We start from the raw sequence: 17,783 nt of genomic DNA, 5'->3' as shown, positions 1-17,783 counted from the left end.
GAAGTGTGACTCACTTCCCTGAGGATAAATTGTTCCATTTAAGAGGCCACATCAAAAACATGACCCGCACAAGTGGGGAAGAGGGCTGTGCGGTTTTGCAGATGCTTCTTAAGAAGTGCTATTGGTACAGGTGTTGCAAATAAGGGGAACATAATAACAAAGGTTACAACTTCATTAGGCTATACTGTCCATTTAATTGCTTTTACTCCCATATACCCCATGAAACACCCATGTGAATAAGTGATATACAAGGGTACTCAAAAGGCATGAGAAAGCTGCAGACAGCTGGGCTGTCTGCTATAGGAAGAAAGCGACTGTGGGTATGCATATAAATGAAATTATTGGCTGGTCTTCTGCACTATTTTTGCCACTGCTAATCTTCTCCATGAAATGTCTTTTCATGGCCTGCCTCCTTTGAGGAGGAACCTCATGATTTGATGCAATTTAGGACTGTCCTGCTCATGCTGGATTCAGAGCAGCATTATATATTTCAGCCTCCGGGGTTCATCAGCTCACGATGTGAACAATAAACATAATGTCTAGAAGATAAATTTAAATGAAACTAATGCACGGAAACAGATACAATCATCAGCTAGGCCTTTGCAAAATGTTGTGCGCTCAGGGCAGCAGAAAAGGAAACAACCTCTGATAGTTACGTCTATATAATACCACAAACTGTGTAATTGATATAATTTAGGACCAGTTTCAATAAAAGTGCCACCCTTACCAGAGCTTCTGTGAACTTCTGGACATAGGTTTTACTGAATCTTGACTTTTGTATTTTCTTTAAATTATAGACATAAACTGAAAGAGCAACGTATTAATAAATACCACTCTATTGCCACACAAAAATTGGGCCAAAATAATGTTATGGTTCTGATTTAAACAAAGAAAAATAGGAGATTTAAGGGAATAAATACCCAGGGTGACTTTACAGCATAAATTCTGGCAATCTGAATTGCAGCCCACTGAAGGCAGATTTTGTCTAAATGGCTATAATTATTTTGGGCACTTCCTGTCTAGAGACAGTTCAGCTTCTCAAACAAACCTCTTTCTTTTGTCCCTCTGTTTGCCCTTATCCAAATCCATATTCTCTAAGCCTCTGTTATATTCTAATACTGAAAATCATCGATGTGATATATTGGGGAAGTGTTATTATCCTCAGTTTTGCATGTGGAGAATTGAGTTCAAGGCAGAAGTAAAAGGAATTGACCACAGTTCCACCTAGAAAGTCTGTGGCACAGGAGGGAATAGAATGCAAGGCATCTAAATCTAAGGTTTTCCTAACTTCTGACCTATCTAACCTCCATAATTAGTCTCTGTCCCCATGTCCCAGCTGAGTGTGCCTAAATATAACTCTAAGATATTGTGTTGATGCTTCATTCATTCAGTTTTCCATTGGCTTCTTCCCATTACTGTGTTTTTGTTCTGTCTTAGTTTTATACAAGGTTTTCCTTTGTATTAGGAGATGGCATTTATAAAGTAAAGAAACAGGTTAGTTGGTTATACTGCCCCAAATCCCTACTGTTGATTCAAATCTAACAAAACTGTGTACTACATAATTTGGAGATGTGAAAAAAAAATAACTAAAATAAAGAATAATAATAATAACAACAACAACAAACCCAACAATAATAAAACCAACAACTGCAACAACAATAATAATTATAATGAACAGGAGAGGAATAAAACCCAAGGGAAAAAATCCCCAAGTGATGCACAGTACAGTTTCTTGACACCTGCTGACCGATGCCCAGCCAGTCCCCGAACAGTGATCAGCAGCTCCTGGTCAGCCCCCCCTGTTCATATACTGAGCAGGACATTCTATCATATGGAATATCCCTTTGGCTAGTTCTGGTCAGCTGTCCTGCCTCTGCTCCTTCCTGGCTTTTTGTGCACCTGCTCACTGGCAGAGCATGGAAGCTTGAAAAGTCCTTGTTTTGGGGTAAATGCTGCTGAGCAACAACTGAAACATCAGTGTGTAATCAACATTTTTCTTATACTGAATCCAAAAGACAGCACTGTGGCAGCTCCTGGGAAGAAAAATTAACTCTATCCCAGACAAAACCAGGATGGTATGATAACAGACAGGTATAAATCTCCCCTTTGTTTTTCAAATACATAATTCTTAAATCTTAATCTTTAATTAGGAAAAAGAGAGAAGAGAAGGGAAGGGAAGGGAAGGGAAGGGAAGGGAAGGGAAGGGAAGGGAAGGGAAGGGAAGGGAAGGGAAGGGAAGGGAAGGGAAGGGAAGGGAAGGGAAGGGAAGGGAAGGGAAGGGAAGGGAAAATGTGTTCATCCATCCTTTTTTTTTCACCAGATCTACTGGACAGGAAGGTCTTGTAATGAATTAGTTTTGTAAGGCATTTGATAGCCATTTCTGTCCTCTTTAGCTGACCATATTCCTGCTTTCACTGCATAAGAGACTGTTCTGGGAGGACTTTATTTGGACAGAAGAAGAAAATATCCCTTCTCAGATAGAATGAGAGCAAACCTAGTTGTCTTCAAGAGCTTGATACACAAGCTCCAGTTATGTCAAAGCAAAGTCTTAGTGAGATCAGTAGGGACAGAATTTCTGAAGAAATCTATATAAGTGCCTTAAAAGGTTAATGTTCTTGCTGACTAAGATCTCCAAAATTAATTCTTCTACAAGCAGGTTTGCAGCCTCCTTTGAACCCATATGACTATGAAGTTATACAAGAAGTGTTGTTCCACTTTCTGTAGATCTCAGTCCTGACTTTTAATATCCAAAATTTTAGTAATCATAAAGTATCCAAATGTGAAGAAGTTTCTGCAGTTAACTGAGGCTGACTTTCAAAGCTATGAGCTTTTTGATCTCCAAAAGATCTGAAAGCATTTTGTAGTTTACACTTGCATAGAGGTGTTTCAAAAGATATATAATCAACTTACGTTCATAAAAAAGCATAATGAGTTATTTTTATTTTTTAAAATATACAGAGCATTTATTTGTGTGATTTTTTCCCCAGAAAACCCCAAAGGTTTATGAGACAAAAGATCCAAAGAGCATTAACTTTGAAAGAGCATAGGTACACATGCAAATTTTATATTCATATTGTTTCTTTCTCATATAAATAGTGGAAGTATTCCATTGAACTGAAGAAATGTAGCGCAATGTCTTTAATGAATCATATTTTTCTGTCACCTTTAGTGGAAGGAAAAACTTACAAAGCTTAAGGGGCATGAACTGACGTAACAGAAAGGTTCCAGATAATGAGGAAATACTGAAAATTCTTCAGATCTCTGTTCTTTGTATGATGTATGATTTTGGAACAATCTGTATGTTTTAAGCAAGTAGAGATTATAATCAAGAGAAAAATATGAGCTGAAACCACTTTGTAAGTCAAAAGTATTTTTTTCTGAGTAATTTCTAGTTTGCATGAATAATTTAGATTAGTTTAACTCATCAACAAAGGTTAGGATATCCACATTTTGAAATAATTGAACTTTGCTGAACCATCAAACATATAATTTCCACTTAACTAATAGTTTTCATTGATTTATTTTTTTCCAAGAGAATAAGCAGGTCAGTTATATCTGGAATATCTGATATGTAAAGAAGATACATTCTTCACACACTGATTTTCTTCTCTAGAAGCGAAGGAATGCAACATTTAAAAAAAATGAAGTGAATTTGCAAGACTGTGCAGAGCTGGCAATAGTTTCTTATTATTTTGCCAAAAGAATGTTGAGAATGTTGGTTACACTTGAACTGAATACAGTGATTTATTTTAGAGGCTGTGTTATTCAATTTGGTGTTTAGCTTCCTTTTCATCATCTCTGTACATATATCCATTGAGAGCAGAAGTTGCTGGGCATTGCTTATAATTGTTTGGTATTTCTTGCAGGTATACTATGTGGGTTCCTTTGAGATACACAATACAAATCCTTCTTGGAACATGTGTGGCCCAAATAAGAAAAAAACCCCCAAACCCCAAATTCCCCCTCCTAACTTCTCCAACAACTATTTTCAAAGAAGCTCTCCAGCTCCCTTATCTCATTAGTACACCTGATGGCTCTGCCCAGCAACTTTCCCATCTCTCTCCAGAGCCCTGGCAATGCCCAAAATGACTGCTAAAAGCAATGTGTTTCACTATTGTTTCAAGCAAAATATGGACAGAATGTAATGCTCTTTGTCTGAGTATCATATTTTTCTTTGCTACAAGCTGTTGTCTGGCTGAATATATGTCTGATGAAACTGGAGAGCCTTATGCTTTCCTGAATTACTGAGCACTGTCCTACTTATGTAAAATTTTTAAAAAATATGTTATGATTAATGTATATGCATATATGAAAAACATATCAGGTTATAACATTTAGAAAATGCCAATATCAAGACTGTCTGAAGAAATATGAGATTTTTTTTCTGCATTAAATGTCTACTTTGCACACATGGTTTTCCACAGGTCTTGCTATTACCATGCTATTTTTGGTAGGGTGCTGGTGTCATTCATTACAGACATGGATAATGTCTGTTGTTCTATTTAATGTATGGTTTATTTTCAGTATACGCTCCATGTCCTATTAACCACACCATGTATAATTTTGCTCTGGTGACAGAATAGTTTTCTTCTTGGCTTGCTTGCCTGCCTGTCTGAATTTTCCATCCACTTTTGCCGACTGGAACTTTTCAAGGCTCTGGTGTGATCAGCCTAACCACATTTCTTTTCCATGAAAACCGGTGCATGAAGAAACGGGGGAAAAAATTACAGGGGTAAAGATGGTTCAGTTCCGGATCTTGTTCCATCTGGTATGTGAAGGTGACATATATACCCAGGTGATCCCAGATGCAGAATTTATGTGTATCCACAGAGACATGAAATGTTTTTAAAAAATCCTATCAGTCTTCCATGTGGCTTTCTTAGGTAGCCAAGTACTGCAAAATGTTTGCTTTAAATGTGTTATGAATTTATCTTCAAAATGCCCATGAGGTAATGTAAGAAGATAGTCTCCATTTGCATATGAGTAAGAAGTGTACCAAGAAGCTGCAGCTTAAACTTTCAAACAGTGGAACACAAAACGATTGATTTTTCCAAAGTTTTTAGTATGTCAAACAATTTTCTGTATGTAAGTGTTTCACATGTTTTTAATTACACCTGAATTTATTCAGGATCACCGTAAAACTGAACTTAGATTCTCAAGATGGTTACCCAGAAAATAAGAAATTAGAAGAGCCATTTATGAAAAGCTTAATATATGTGACTTAACTGACACAGTATCTTATTGACAGAATCAGAGATGGAATTCAGTTCTTTGGGGAGAATTCAACTGCCTTAAGCATGCATTCAATCATGCATCCCAAGTCTTGGGGTTTGTTTTTAGAACAAATACACCAAGTTTTTGTACAAATATTGCCAGAGATCTAGTTCTGAACTGTACCATGTTGCTTCACTTATTCTCTGCACCTCATATGAGTTCCAGCCTTCAGATCATGTTATGCTTTTTCCTGCTAAGGTAAAAATGATCTTACTATCAGAAATCTTCTCATTGTATTTACATTAATGGTACTTAGAACATCAAAAGAATGACTAAACTTAAGATGAAATTCAGGTGAAGGGGGACAATTTGACTCCCCTTTAGCTGGAAACATGGAATGTATTGATCTGTCTTCATCTGTAATGACCTGCACATTTACAATTCTCTGGTTTAAAAGATCTGGAAATCTAATCCAAATACTGGAAGTTACATTCACAAATAAGTTGTAAAGTATGCACACTCTTTATATAGAGCATGATCAGAAGACCCAGACTAGAAAAGGCTGCATTGGATCTAGGACTGGAAGGCTACATTTCCATTTTTTTTTTTTTTTTTTGTAAGATTAGTGTCTAGCTTAATAGGTACTGTTTACAGTCAGGGTTATGCATCAGCAAGATGTCATTACTTTCAGTGCTTAGGTTGAGTCTTTGTTGAACCAAACATGTTGAACCATGTTGAACCAAAATGTGTGGATGTAGAGGTCTGACCACCATTAGCTTGACGAGTTTGTATCTGGCCCTTGCACATGGTAGATGAGTACAAAGGTGACTAAATGTCCTTTTGTGTTTCATTGGCATTTACATTTCCATTCAGCCCTTAAAAATCTAGATGCACCTTAAATTCTGCTAGTAGTTTTTCTTCCATGCCTGTTTTGGGTATGCTCATAATGACCCAAGTCCAAATACAGTCAAGTGTCTCAGTTCCAACTTCCCAGCTATTTCCTGGAACAAGGAAGATAGTGCTTTATACTCTCTCCCACAACATCTGATTCCCTATGAGTTCTCTGAGGAGAAAGAAGACAGCCAGCAAGGGGAGGGAAAGCAAACTGAAGAGAGTGATCTGAGCCAGAAGTCCTACCTCCCAAGGAATCCTCTAGCCAACACTGAAGCCTTCCCTCTGAGGCACTGTGATATTCACAAGTGCAACAGATGCTGGGAGTTGTTAGAACTTCTTGGGTTTTGTTCAGTTTCCTACTGAAATGCAGTGTGCTGTGCTCTGTCTTTAGAGATGGGAGGACGGTTACTTACCTCACTGATTTCTCCTGAATATTTTGAGGCAGGCTGAAACCTTAAGTGAATGCACGATATTAGGCTGCTTTTTCTCACCAGAGCAGAGGAAGGCCTATCTCTCTAAGCAAGCAGTGTGGCCCAGGGCAGTAGTGAAACAGTTAGCACTGAGTGCCCAACATCCATGCTGTCCACGTTGCAAGGAATTGCTTTGCATGAACTCCAGTCTAGTTCTGTAGGTTGAATGTCCTTTGTTGTTTGGAACCCATGAGGTGCATTCATGGAGAATTTCTGATTTCATCTCAAAGAGAGTTAGTTCAGGTGGTCCAAAAGGGTGACTTTGTGTACTCCTGCCCTGAATTAAAAAAATAATGGAGCCACTCTTCAAACCATGGAAGGTGGATTTGGGCTATGAAGGAGAAACCCAAGAGGAAGAAACTTGCTAGTGTGAGTACCTCCTTGAAGACCCTGAATGGTACAGGGACCCAACGTGCAGCAGGAAGCAGAAGCAGAGATCAAACTCCAAGGATATGGAAATAAAGACCACTTTATAGGAACACAGAAGGGTCTGCATAGAGCTTGCCTGATGCAAGAAGCTGCTCAGAGTTTCTGTAATGCATCCCTGTAATGAAATTCTGTAACGCATTTCTGTAATGAAAAGAACTGCTTGAAATGATGTCCACCATGCTAGGATCTAGTGGACAACTGTCAGATCTGTCTTCATGCCTTTTACATAAGTGTCTCTTTCTCATCAGATACAAATTTCAACTATTGACAGATCTAGCTTTTTCTAGCTTGTTACTTTTGTGTTAGAATAAAAATTAATTGTGTAAATGGGAAGTCTGACGTGCCTTTTTTTGTTTTCAACTAATGGTAAGGGACACATGGGTTAGGGTTTCTAGATCTGCCGTGTTAAATTAGTTTGAGACATGTTCAGCCTGCTGTCATTTTGTCTAGCTTATGCTGCTTCTTGTCCCTTTGACTTCAGTAAAAAACCTACAAGAAACAGGATGGACTTTCTGGAATATTTCTCTATGTTAGTTTTCACACATGATTTCATCTGCAGGTTTTCCACTATAAGAAGGAGTGTTCAGTGTGGCCCTCAGTTCTTATCCCTTCCCCACTGGAACAAAACTTGCTGGCAACAAATATCATCTTGTTTGAATGAAGGAGACTAAAAAGTGATGTCAGATTTATTTCTGCACTTTAAACAAACATTTTAATCTGCTGTGCTCTTTTTCGTTTTAACAGTGATTGTATTCAGTTTATCATTCCAGACGTTTCTTCATGCAAACTCCCTCACCAGGATTTGAAAACACTTTTTTCTTTCAAGAGAAATATTTCACACACTCTATCCCTTTGTCTGAAAAGCAGAGTCATGTGGGAACTGATTGCTATTCACTGAAATGATATTTTCACTCAGAATTAATATAGCCTTATTTAATTTATGACATCACATAACATGATAAATTATGAATTAAAAATATCATTATTCGGTGTGTGAATGCTTGTCATCCATTTTGATACCGAATTAATCCTGAAGCTTTTGGAAAAAAGCTTCCAGCAGCACACAGTAGCATCATTAGTAGCAGAAGCTCAGGAAGGTCCCAAATGTTTGCAAATGGGCAATCCTACATCATGCACTGCTCTGGCTTTTGTGATTTACTAGATTTTCATATGTAATATATTGTACTCAAATCAAAATAGATTAATTGTTTGACACTCAAACACAGCTTTTCTTTAGATAGCAGGATTTAAATATGACACGTGTTGCACGTCAGTTCTAGCAAGGAAGGAGGTATGTATCCCTCTACCAGTACTCTACCAAGAAGCTCATTTACAAATGACTAATTTGCATATTTGCCCCAGCATGCAATTTTAAATATTTTTAAAATTATTTCTGACAAATTCCTGTTGTGCAATCATTTGCTTCCGAAAGCAGCCAGACGTGAAAAATACCCTGCATACACCTAGGTGTATATCTGCAAAAAGCCTCTAGGTTCTGGAAAAAACATGAGAATATTTTTTTCTGTTATTTTAGTATTTCCAATTCTGATTTCACTAGAAATGATGAAATGATGAGCTAGAAAGAGTAACACAAAGCCAATTAAACTACTTTGTATCCTAGACTGCATGAATTTGTCTGGATGAAGTGTCAAAGATTTGTGGTATTTCTTGTTTAATCTGAACTGATTCACCCATTCCAGTGAATCTAAGAATAGATTTTCTGTCTTTGTATGATTCTTGACTGCCTGTAATCTAAGGAAATGAAAAAGGGATGAAATTACTTTTACATTTGTGGTGGGACAGTACTTGGTTAAATTTTTTTTTTTTTGGTACTCAGATTTTAAACAAAGGATCCTGGTAACAGCTTCCAGCTTATTCTGCATTACAAATAAACTGAATCAACAGCACCTCTAGGTTGAGTTTCTAGCTGTGCTTCTTGACTCAGATATCTCACACTGCATCTGATTTTCTCTTTTTACTGATTATAGCTGTTATGTTTTTTGTTTAACCTAGGCTAGCTTTTCAGTTACGGGGAAAACAAATCAAAGTAGGGGGCAAAGATCCAACATTACACAGACATCATAAATTCCAGTAATCTGAACCAGATAAATATGGCTTAGAAAAACATTGTGAAACTTTATTGGTAAGTTTGTCTTTAATATGCATTGCAGAACTTTAATAGCAGCCAGTTTTGGTCGTTGTTCATTTCAGACAGGAAAGGTGAAATGTGATTAGAGCTACAGCTAATTTGGGTGGTCTGTGTACTACCAGTTGGTGTCTGCCTACGTTATTTACAGCTAGAACAGCTATATGTGGTGAGCGAGCTGTATATTAGAAAGAAAGAGAAGCAGCTGCAAAGAAAGAAAAAACAAGAGTGACGGGAAAAGCTTATTCAGAGGTTTCTGCCAGGGGAAAAAAAATAGTTGCGGAAAGGGCAAGCTGGAGGACATGCTGAGGGTAACTTGCCAGTGCCCAAGGCTGAACATCCAAAGTAAAATGCATTCGCTTTAAATACTGTTGCTTATTCTGGTGCAAATCATGTGAATTGCACCAATGTCTGTGAGAGGCAATGTGTTTCATCTGCTGAAATTTAAAGAGCAAGCCGATTTAGAGCTCAGTAGAGAGGGTGGGGTGGGAGAAAGTAAATAAGAGTTAAGCCCTGAGAGGTTTGCTTGGGTGACATGTATATAAACAAACACCTAGAAGATCTTTGGTGATAATCACAGACTGACAGTGCAAAAGGCTTTAGCATCTCTCTCTAAGACAGCATTCAACAGAGTATTTGAGCATGTACAGTTTCGGAGTCACAAGTAGACCCATGGAAGACAGGATTTCCATAGTTAAATAAATGCATAGTTTAGGCAGCTTGCACTGCATCTGTGTATGCCATTCAAAGTGCCATTTGTAAATTCTGGAGTCTAAGGAACAGTCCAACAAATATGCTAAAAGCTCAGATAAAATAAAGATTATTGAAAAAAAGCTTATTCTTTTGATAGACATAAAAGCAGTATAAAGTTAGCCCTTTGGTGCAGAAGAAAAGAGAGAATGATCAATATAACAGTTGCTCCAGTGACAGTTCAGTGAAACTTTAAAAATATTTATTAGATACGTATTGCTGTTGTCTTAACTGGATTACCAGAAGCAGCACATATTGTGCCATTAATTTATTCTGTGTAACGATTGTTTAAACAAAACATTTGTAAATTGATCCTGGCTGCTGAACAAACTGCAGGTTACATTGTTAATAGGTAGCAGAAAGAATGCTTTTTTAATGACTCCAAGTAAACCAAAGGAAGCAAGTTAGAGCAAATAATTTTTTTTTTAAATGAGATGTGTCAGCTATTTGTAACTCTTTTAAATTTTCCATTTTCTAAACCCGTAGTAAGAACAGGCTTTTTATTGTTAAATTTATGAGGGAGAAAAAAAGTATCATTCCCAAAGCAAAGACTGCTAAATTTATCTTTTTTTCTCTCTCTCTTTTTTTTTTTTTTTTTTCCCTCCCCTTCACTGTTTTAACAGAAGTCTTCAGGCTCATACAAGCAGTCTGTTCTGGTCTTGTCCGTGTAAAACAGGAAGACATAATTTCTTACCAAGAAACAGCTAATACCATAAATACACGTCAAATATGCAACCTAAAATCCAAGAAATGCTAACACTAACATATTGTAAAGCAAGGCAAAGCAGGATTTTAATGGCAGCCTGAATTCTGCCTCTGTTCCAGCAGTAATTCACTGTGTACCATATTGGCTATAAACAAAACATGCTATTTCACAATTTCACCTTCGATGACCAACAAGAAATCTGAAAAAACAGGCCTGGTTTGAAGAAGGTAGAAAGCAATTCAAGGTAGAAAACTATAATCTTGATTATAAATTCACTTGGTTTTTCTAAACATATGCCAAAAGTCGAACAGAAAACATGTAAACCAACACAACACAGACTTTTAACAGAGGTTTGAATTTTTTTACGTTTACAGTTGTTGCTGTTGAAATAACAGTCAGAGCTAAATAGGGTCCTAAGAGCCTGACTAGTTTGCTGAAGACTATGCCATAAAATTAATTTCTTTTCTTGTTTTTTTTTACAGTGTTATACCTGTGGTGGCTAGAAGACCTGACTCCTGACTCCAGAAGTTGCCTTTGTTCCTTTATAACAGTTTTTAATGATTTTGTACACTGCTTTCCCAGCTACCAACTGGAGGGAAGGGGACATCCTCTGAATCAGATCCAAACTTGAGCTCTCAGTCAGTTTGCTAGAAGTGCTGGCTAATAGCACATCTATTGAATATAGTTTCAGTTATTTTGAACGTTGCTACTCTTATTCAAAATCACTGCCCCATTAGTGCCTATGCTTGCCATACCTTGAGATCTGCTGTTGGAGTCAAGGCACTGTCATCAGAAAGACAATAACAAAATGGAAGCCCAAGTACCTGCATCAGGTTTTTGTATCATTTTCATACATTTAACTATAAGTACATGTTTTCCACTATGTGCACTGCAAAGTAGAACCCCAAAGCCTTGCATTCTACCTCCTGGTTTTTATTCTAAAATCTTTATCACTGAAAAAGAGAGGAGAAGAATATTGTCTGCATCCAGGTAATGTGGAGCTGCAGTACTGGAAGTGAGAAGAATCTTGTTTAGACTTGCAAAATGAGCACAATTGATAAAGAAGTCACTGAGGGAGAATAAATGTGAAACACTGAGATATCATTTTTATAGCGTCACTTTTCTGATTATAACAGCCACTTAAAAAAAAAGTAATCTTAGCAATAATTTTATTTCTCGTTTACATCTACTTTGAGCAAAGTTGAGACATGGGAATGCAGTAAATAGTACCAACAGCATTTCTGAACAAGCTGAAAAAAACTGTATTTATATTCAGCAGCACAGGACAAATGCAAGGAATAACACAGCTTATACTTCTCATGTGTACATGTGGTCTGTATTGTTTTCATCGACTCAGACCACTTTACATTTTCACATATAATTGGCTTCATATATTAAATGTGCTACAGATGGAAAATATGGGAAAAAAAAGGCAGTAAACCAGCTTGAATTATTGTAAAAATAGATTTGGAAAGTTGACTTTGATATCTGTTGCAGCCTAGGGACCTGAGGGGATGCAATAATAAAACACAGTGCTGGGGCAGTGTAAAAATCGGAGCAACTTTGCCTCTGGCCTCTTCCTGGTGTGGAAGTTTTAGTTGTTAAATTACAACAGTGCGGTAAACTCCCTTCCAAAGAAAAATTTAAAACCAGACTCCAGAATACTTTGGAATAGCTGCAAATTTTTATTAAGAAGCAAATATTTCAGGAGAAACAAGAACTTAGAGCAGCTTTCTGAAAACCCAGTCTTCCTGTTGTTTGCTTTCGCTACTCTCATTTCTCCTTCTCTCATACTTTACTAAAACAGTAACTTATCTTTTTAATTTTATAAAACTGATGAAAGTTACAGTCCTTACAAGCAGAGGTCTAAACCAGGTATTATTCTTGAAAAGAATTTATTGTATGGTATTGGTCATGCTTTAAATGATGAGGGTTGACCCAAACTATACCTATGGCTTCCTTCCAGCCTAAATTATCCTATGAATCTATAAAAAATGTGTAGTTAAAGTAATGATTATTAAAGGATTAAAAAGAATATCTTGACCTTGGTCTACATCCATGCAGGGACCCTAGAAAGAAGCCCTGGAAGTGGTGGCTATAGACCAGTACTGCAGCCTTGTCCCTTTGGCCAGGAGCCTGAAGCCTGGAAGATGTTAGTGTTTTCCAGGGTCTGAACTTGAGAGCTGGGAAGTTCTGCAGCATGAACTGCCATGTGTTGTCTCATCATGTTAGTAACCATTTGATTAAAGCTGGACCCCTCAGAGGTGTACCATAAAAATGTTAACAGGGCATCCCTGCCTTAATTTGTGTTCCATTGTCTTCACTGAGGTTAAAGACTTGATAATGGCAGCACAAATCAGGCTAAAAGCGGGGTAAACCTCCCACATTTCTGACTCAGGAAACACTGAGAATGTAGTTATGAAACTGAATCCGTACATAAGCACTTTGGGTTTTGTTTTCTTCTATGGTTGAAGTGCTAGCAAAAGAACCAGGATCAAACTAAATTTTGAAATACAGAAAAGGAAGAAAAGTATTGCTCATTGCCTCTTACTTGTTATATTCAATTTTGTTTAGCCTTACCTTGATTTAAAGAACTGTAAAATACATCTGATGGTCAAAACATCTGTCAAAATCTAAGCTTAGAAATTAAAATGATGGTCTCACTTTTAGGTTACTTTATGTTGGTGGACACAGATGTGAGGAAAGGATAAAGAAAGAAAAGACAAGGTCTTCATGAACATACACTGATTTCTAATTATTAAAATGAAGAAAAAAAATAATAAAAGTTTGATACTTTAAGCTGTCAATAAAATAGCTTTAGCTTTTAGTAAAAATGTTAATGTTTTATTGTTTGTTAAAAGCACTGGGGATTTTCAACTGAATGAATTCTATTTTTCAGTTTTGGGAAAATACATCTTCCCTGGGAAAACAGTTTTCTTTCTTTCTATAAAAATCTTCTGATAAAGATATTTTAATCAGCTTCAACTTACAGGCTTCAACTACTTAATGCTTTGTGGCCCCTGTGACATGCAGTACTGTCATGGTTTAACCCCGGCTGGCCCAGCACCACACAGCCGCTTGCTTGCTCCCCCTCACCCAGAGGGATGGGGAGGAGAATCAAAAAGGAATGTAAAACTCAAGGGCTGAGTTAAGAACAATTTGATAGGTAAAGCAAAACAAGGAGTTCCTTCACCACTTCCCACCATCAGGCAGGTGTTTGGCCATCCCTAGGAAAGCCGGGCTCCATCACATGTAACGGTTACTTGGGAAGACAAACGCCATAATGCCAGGTGTCCCCTGCTTCCGTCTTCTTCCCCCAGTTTATATGCTCACCATGACATCCCATGGTATGGGATACCTCTTTGAGTAGTTTGGGTCACCTGTCCTGGCTGTGTCCCCTCCCAGTTTCCCATGCCCCTCCAGCCCTCTCACTGGCAGAGCCCAAGGAACTGTAAAGGAACTTCATTTAGCATAAACCTCACCCAGCAACAACTGAAAAAATCAGTGTGCTATCAACATTGTTCTCACATCAGAGCCAAAACACAGTATTGTACTAACTACTAAGAAGAAAACTAACTCTATCCCAGCTCAAACCAAGACAATTAGAATAAGTGATACAAGAAAATCATAGTCCCTAATGTGACACATTATACTGAGCATCCTTTATCAATAGAAGATACACATATATACTTAAGGATGTATCACTAGCGACTCTTATTATATGTGGAATTAATACACATTTTCTGATGCGGCACCTTTTGAAAGATTTACTGAAAAGGTGTGAGGAAGAAGTCTCAGTGCATCATAAAACCTGGGTAACGACCCCTGAGTATAACAAAAGGAGGCCAGAACTTTTGCAAGCAGGAAATGAAATGAAGAAATGAAATGAAATGAAGAAAGCCTAGTACATTAATGTGGACACCTTGAAAGACTATAGGGACAATAGACTTGCTTCAGCTAAATAAACAAACATCCTTGAACACCCCTGCCTCCAGCCATCATCCTGAGGGATGTAGGTCTTCCAGTGGTCTCATGTCTGCTAGTTCCATGTGGATACCTTTTATATTCTAAGATACCTTGAACTGTAGTACAGACCTGTATCTGGGCAACTGAAACATGTTAAGAGAGCTTGGGGAGAAAGAAAGTTAATGCCAGTTTGGATCCAAACGCTCTTTGGATCTGGGGAACAGTGTAGCCAGCCTTTTTATGTGACTGGGGAACAAAAAAGCTTCAGTGAGTTCTGGTGACACTGATGTAAGTCTCTGTAAGTTCGTTCTGTCCTTTCCTTCTAGTAAATCTCTCCCTCATTAAGAAGTTCCTTTTCTAAGCCTATTGGCATCAGTCTTTGACTCCTCCCTTGAATAATCCAAAAATTGTTCAGGCAGTACATGTAAAACAAAGGTTCTCCAAGCATCTCCTACTTGTTTCATATGTACTTACCCTACCTGATCATCCCTACTTAATTGACTATTCTTTTTCCCATTTATTCATCATCAATTAGTCAAATGTTTTATGATCAATATATCAAGGAGAAGTAATTCCCTAACTGGCATATCTTACACTTAATCATTTTTACTCTATTTTGAAACATAATTATGTTTTGGAAATGATGTGTTCATCTTATAAATACAGAGTTAACATTAGTTAAGAGTTATTGGTTCTTTGATAAAAAAATGAGAAAGTGATCCAAATATTCCCTCTCCAAAGTAATTTCCAGCATTTTTTATTTTCTGATGTTTATGTGATTTACAGTCCAGCTACCCCAAATTTCTGGTTTTTTTTATTTAATGATTAGAACTAGGAGAGTAACTCAGCACATACACACACACACAAAATCTTAATTAGATCACATTTTTTTCAGTGTCTACAGTACTGGAACATTCACAAGACTGGTTTTGCAGAAGTTAAAAAAAAAAAGAAAAAAGAAGAAGTGTTGAGGGAACTAGCTCTAAACTTGGTATCTGTGAATAAAAATAAAGAATTTCTTGTATGGTCATCCAACCAAAGCTAATAATGGCTGACTCATCTGGACAATCACAATGAGACAACATAGACCGATAGCTGAATTTCAACCAATATATGATAAAAAGCTTTAAAGATGTTAAGCAGATCAATTAAAATAAGAAATGCTATTCATTAATGAAATCATGCCTTTTAATGAATTTCATGACTACCAATATCATGCTTCTTTTTTGACATTTTTTTTTCTTTTCAGTGGTAAAGGCTTGGTTTAGATTTAGCCTCAGAAAAACTGTGGGGACTTTGGGTTCAAATGAGTGACTGTTTAATCAGTTTTATGCCACCTTAGCACCTGAAGTTAATCCTTGCAATGAGCTGAGATGGTGGAAAAGTTTAACCTGCCTCAAACCCTGCCAGGTAGCTGCTGCTGTCCTCCTACTGGACAGTAGCACCTCTCTTGCACAGCTGGAGTAGATAATAGTTGTCTGCACCTCCCTTGTTCCAGTTTAGCTAACAAATGTATGTTAAAGGCTTCTACTGTTTTAGGTCTACTGAGAGTTGTGATGTTTTTTCCTTCTTTGTCCCCTGGAGAAGTCACAGGCTGACAGCTCCAGATGTAGTCAGTAAAGATGGAGAATCTGACCCATTAATGGTCTGTACTGGAGCCATGAGAGTGTTTCCAAGACTGTGACTAGGAAGAGTCAAATCTTTAAAAAGATCCTTGGTTATTGCATTTGCTAAAACTGTCCTGGCATCTTTGTTCCTCAATTCTAAGTTCTCATTTAGGACTTATTTTCCTTCATCTGCACACACATATTTATTCCATATTTTTCCTGTAATAAACTAAGCATTTAGTCAGAAGGTTTGTCCATATGTCCTTTTAAAAATGTTTTTATTGCTCTTGTTAAATCTGAGGTATTTTTCTCTTTCTTGGCTGGGATTCTAATTAGTGCTGTGACATAAACCTTCCTAGGTTTGTTTACTTTCCGAGGAGCCTCTATTACTGTAAAAAAAAATAATTTAATTTGTTTATGTCTTGCACAGTTTCCTATCTTAGAAAAAAGAGGCACTTAATTTCTATCACATTGATTTAGGCCTAATTATATCCACCTTGACTGGTAATTGCTCTTTTTCCTTTTCTTTCATGCCCTGTTCCATGCTCCAAGCCATAGCCTCTTTTCCAGAAAGCAACATAGGGGCTATTGAGTAGATGGTGCTTTCTCCTAGAGGACTAATCTCTCTAAAGACCATATTCATTGTGGGGTAACACCGCAAAAGCACAATGAAATTGCAGTAGAGCCACATCTTGAGCCAGAAGTCAATTGAACTACTCTTATTACATGGGTCTACTTCTGCTTTCATTCCTCATATAACTTAAGTTTGATGAAGGCACACGGAATAACCTGATTCCAGTTACTCCTGCTGTACTTATTGCTTGATTTATTCATATTAGTTTAATAATTAAATGGCAGAAGGAAGAGAGGAAGAGAAAAGAAGGATCCTTTTTGTTACATGATGCACATGGTACTGGAGATGGTCCCTGTGCTTTGTGGGATGAGTGTGGGATGAATGTGAGCCTGTCCTCTTCTTACACCCTCCTTGACAAGGGCAGCGGGAGGAAGTGGCAAAGTCAGTGAAGGGCTGTGGGAAAGGATGAGGTTGTGGATGATGAGATCATGCAGCTGCACAGCAGTGCTCAGATCCTCAGAACTACATACATTTCCTTCTTAAATCTCAATTTGTCCTTGTGACCTCAGTTAAGTTAGGCAATCTCGAGGCAAAGAAAGGCTGAAGTGTTTGTTTCTTTAAAAAAACATAAACCCACACATCAAACCAAATGAAAACATACTCTAAGTAAGCCTTGCTTCTACATTTCAGCACAAGCACAAATAGAGGCTGGGTAGAAAATGGATTGAAAGCAGCCCTGAGGAGAAAGACTTGGCGATGTTGATGGATTAGAAGCTCAACATGACCCACCAACGTGCACTTGCAGCCCAGAAACAACCATAACCTGGGGTGCATCAAAAGAAGTGTGACCAGCAAGCAGGTTAAAAAGGGTGATTATCCCCCTCTTTTCTGCTCTGATGAGACCCACCCGGAGTGCTGTGTTTGGCTCTGCGGTCCCATAACAAGGATGTGGACCTATTGAAGCGAGTCCAGAGGAGGGCCACAAAGTTGATCAGAGGGCTGGACCACCTCTTCTATGAAGACAGGC

General features: G+C 37.7%; 1 long non-coding RNA gene across 2 annotated transcripts in view; it reads left to right on the top strand.

The window, feature by feature from the left end:
- LOC119145154 overlaps positions 1-17,547 on the top strand; it is a 28,686-nt gene extending 11,139 nt beyond the window's left edge. The window contains exon 3 of one of the 2 annotated variants that reach the window (XR_005103313.1): positions 17,447-17,547. This is a non-coding gene — a long non-coding RNA (uncharacterized LOC119145154). Of the gene's footprint in view, positions 1-3,866; positions 7,341-17,446 lie in introns of those variants that run through there. The other variant, XR_005103314.1, reaches the window with a different exon arrangement.
- The last annotated feature ends 236 nt before the right edge of the window (positions 17,548-17,783 follow it).

Source organism: Falco rusticolus, chromosome 3, assembly GCF_015220075.1.
Source record: "Falco rusticolus isolate bFalRus1 chromosome 3, bFalRus1.pri, whole genome shotgun sequence".
NCBI classification, from domain to species: Eukaryota; Metazoa; Chordata; class Aves; order Falconiformes; family Falconidae; genus Falco; species Falco rusticolus.
Note: the sequence above shows the minus strand (reverse complement) of the source record. Positions and strands in the feature narration are given on the sequence as shown.